This window comes from Lactuca saligna, chromosome 8 (assembly GCF_052625555.1).
Source record: "Lactuca saligna cultivar CGN05327 chromosome 8, ASM5262555v1, whole genome shotgun sequence".
NCBI lineage: Eukaryota > Viridiplantae > Streptophyta > Magnoliopsida > Asterales > Asteraceae > Lactuca > Lactuca saligna.
Window position 1 is genome coordinate 27,698,547 of NC_136424.1, and position 4,467 is coordinate 27,703,013.

Below are 4,467 nucleotides of genomic sequence, written 5' to 3' on the forward strand. Positions count from 1 at the left end.
CTTCATGTCGAGGATTGCCACAGGCCGCTCGATGTAATGCAGGCTGTCATTGACCTGAATATCCTCCAAAGGCACCACTGCCGAGTCGTCCACCAAACACGTATGCAACTGAGAGACGTGGAAAGTGTTGTGGATCTGGCTGAGTTCGGTTGGCAGATCCAACCTATATGCCACCTTGCCCACCCGAGCTACAACCCTGAATGGCCTGATGTACCTTGGGCCCAACTTACCTCGTTTTCTGAATCGGATGACGCCTTTCCATGGCGACACCTTCAGAAGAACCATATCCCCGACTTGGAATTCCAAGTCTTAACGGCGCTTGTCGGTATAGCTTTTCTGCCGACTCTGTGCAGTGTGAAGCCTGCTCCGAACTTGCTGAATCTTTTCGGTCGTCTTGAGCACTACATCGGTGCTCCCCATGACCCTCTGGCCAGCCTCACCCTAACATATTGGGGTCTGACACTTCCTTCCGTACAACATTTCGAAGGGAGGTTAATCAGTACTCGCGTGGTAGTTGTTGTTGTACGAGAACTCACCTAGAGGAAGATAGGTATCCCAGCTACCACCGAAGTCTAGCACGCATGCCCATAACATATCCTCTAGAGTCTGGATGGTCCGCTTGCTCTGACCATCTGTCTGCGTGTGTAAGGGGGTGCTAAAATGCAGAAGAGTGCCCAACTCATCATGAAATTTCTTCCAAAACCTGGAAGTAAAACGCGCATCCCTATCTGAAATCACGGATACTAATACCCCGTGTCGCGCCACTATCTCCCTGATATAGATGTCGGCCAACTTTTCGGCCGATATGCTCTCCTGAATTGGAACAAAATAGACGCTCTTGGTCAATCGATCCATGATGACCCATATCGAATCCACTCCTCACGCGGTCTTGGGAAGCTTTGTGATAAAATCCATCGTAATATCTTCCCATTTCCACAACGGGATGTCCAACGGCTGCATCTTGCCATGTGGTCTCTGATGCTCGGCCTTGAGCTTCCTGCAGGTCAAACACCGCTCAACGTACCAAGCCACATCGCGCTTCATGCAGGGGCACCAATAGTCTAGACGAAGATCACTATACATCTTTGTCGTCCCAGGATGAATAGAGAATTGGGATTTGTGAACCTCCTCCATCAGAACCTGACGCACGCCACCATGATAAGGGACCCACACCCTACAGTGAAGAGTCAATAATCCTTGGCTATCATAGTCAAAAGAGGAAACCTGTCCCACAATCTGCTCACTCTTCCGATGTTCCTCCTTCATGGACTCCTGCTGAGCCTCCCGAATCCGCTCCAACAGCGGAGTCACTATTGTCATCCGTAGGCAGATATCTTAGATCAGTGCTGCCTTACGGCTAAGCGCGTCGGCCACCACATTGGCCTTCACTGGGTGATAAAGGATCTCGCATTCGTAATCCTTTACCACGTTCAACCACCGATGCTGCCTCATGTTTAGATTCGGCTGATCCATGAGGTACCTAAAACTCTTATGGTTCGTGTAAATGGTGCAGCAAACCCCATAGAGGTAATGACACCAAATCTTGAGGGCGAACACAACAACCCCCAGCTTCAAGTCATACGTGGGGTAATTCTCCTCGTGAGGCTTCAGCTGCCTATACGCGTAGGTGATGGCATGCCCTCTCTACATCAATACCGCACCCAAACCTGAGATGGACGCATCGCAGTACACAACAAAATCCTCTATCCCTATGGCAGGGCTAAGATTGGCACCTCACATAATCTCTGTCTCAGTGTCTCGAACGTTGCTTGCTGCTCAGGCCCCCAACGAAAGACTACGGTCTTCCTTGTTAGCCTGGTCAATGGTACGACTATCTTGGAGAAATCCTGGATGAATCTCCGATAATAGCCCGCTAAACCCAGGAAACTCTGAATCTCAGATGGAGACTTTGGAACCTCCCATCTCATCACAGCCTCTACCTTGGGCGGGTCTACTGAAATCCTATCTTGGTTGATAAGGTGCCCAAGAAACTACACCTCGCGCAACCAGAACTCACACTTGGAGAACTTAGCATATAAGCTCTCTCTCCTCAAGGTCTCCAACACCTCTCGGAGATGCCCCTCGTGCTCCTCCTGCATCTTGGAATAAACAAGATGTCATCAATGAAAACTATCACAGACCAATCCAGCATCGGTCAGCACACGCGGTTCATGAGGTCCATGAACGCGGCAGGAGCATTGGTGAGCCCAAACGGCATCACCACAAACTCATAATGGCCATAACGCGTCCGAAACACAGTCTTCTGCACATCCCCCTCTCTGACCCTCATCTGATGATAACCTGAATGCAAATCGACCTTGGAGAACCAAGATGCTCCCTGCAACTGGTCAAAGAGATCTTTAATCCTCGGGAGTGGGTAACGGTTCTTCACTGTTACCTTATTCAGCTCCCGATAGTCTATACACATCCAATGCGACTCGTCGTTCTTCTTCACAAACAAAATCGGGGCTCCCCAGGGTGAATTGCTCGGCCTGATAAATACCTTGTCTAGCAGCTCCTGCAGCTGCGTAGACAACTCCTGCATCTCGGGAGGAGCCAATCGATAGGGTGCCTTGGCTATGGGAGTCGCACTAGGGACTAGGTCAATCCTGAACTCCACCTGACGCTCCGTAGTTATCCCAGACAGCTCCTCGGGAAATACATCCGTGAACTCTCGTACTACGAGCACCTCGTCAATCGTCGCTCTACCCGCCTCCCGGGCATCCGTAACATACGCGACATAACCTGCGCAACCCTGCTGGAGGTAGCACCTTGCCCTCACCGCCGAACATAAGGCTGGCCCTCGCTGTGGTCTCTCGCCTTGAATCACCAACTCTCCCCCACTCGGGGCTCTGACTCGCACTAGCTGCTGCGCGCAGTCTATCACTGCCCCATTGGGGCTTAACCAATCCATACCGATAATAACCTTGTTCCCCCGCAAAGGTATGGGAACCAGATCCACCAGATAACGCTCCTCAAACAATCTCAATACACAATCCTGAAAAATCTCTGATGCTTGCACCGATCGATCGTCGGCAATCTCAACCTCTAAAGGGCAATCGAACCTGCCTGAAGACTCAAGAAACTTCTTGCTAAGCGCAAGAGAAACAAATGATCGGGTAGCCCCCATATCTAACAACACATGTATTGGGATATCGTTCACATAGAACGATCCTAAGCAGAGCACATGCATATAACATATCACATTACAACAACATAACATAAAAGCATAAATAAAGAATCATACCAATCACCACATCGGGTGCGGCGTGTGCCTCCTCGGTAGTCAACTGGAATGCCCGACTCCTCACCACTGGAGCCTCTGCCTTGCCCTGCCGACCATTAGTGATCCGCAGGGTCGCTGGAGCTGGCGCCTTCACTAGCGCTGATGCTTCTGTCAACTGGGGGCAATTGGCCTTCTTGTGGCCCCTCTGGTTGCAGTGGAAGCACAACAAATTAGACATCTGAATAACCGGTGCATGGGCAGTACAATCCCTGCTGAAATGCCCCGTCTTGCCGCACTTATAGCAGCCCGACGATCCCAGTCTACATGCCCCCTCATGTGGCCTGCCGCATTTCCTGTAGTGGCCCGGTCCTGACCGACCTTTCGGCCCAGCATCTGATCCCTTGGGCTTCTTCCCAGAAGCCCCTGTAACCTGTCCCTCCTCTGCCTTCCTCTTCCGGATATGCTCCATATCAATCTCCCTTTCCCTAGCCCTGACAATCATGGAATCCAGGGTAGGGCAAGTTGAAAAACTAACATGCTCCCGGATGTCAGCTCGTAGCATGTTATGGTAGCGGGTCCGCCTCATATCCTCATCACCTGCATACTGGGGCACTATCAACGCCCTCTCTCGGAACTTAGCGATGATCTCTGATATGTGCATATTTAGTGTGTATTAAGTGTAGTTTATTTATTCATATATTAGCTAAATTGTTGCATATTATGGACAAAAGGTACTTAAAAGTGTTAAATTATGTTTTTCAGTCCAAAGATGAAGCTCGGAAGCGAAAGGAAGCAAGAGAAGCGGTTAGGAGCTCAAGAGTGGAAAGAAGAAAGAAAACACCCATAAAAGGCTTCTACTCGTCGAGTCAGCTTAGTGCACTCGACGAGTTGGCCACTGAATGAAAAATCTTGGTATGTGGCAACTGTTTTAGCCTCTCACAACTTCGTTAACCCTTCCTCACATGCGGACTCAATCGCTCATACCCCTAAGACCGGACTTGACACTTTGACGTTAAAAACTCGCTTCCTTGACTCGCTCTCACACGCAAAAACATCCATGCTTTACATATCTATACCATCCTAAGCAAGCAATCAAAATGCAATCCTGAAAATAGCTAAAGCAAACAACTATTAAACATAATAATATATCAAAGCATACACACCAAAAACAAAACAAAATAAAAATTGAAATTGTTTGAACATAAAAACACAAAGATCAATCCTCATCTTCCTCCTCATCA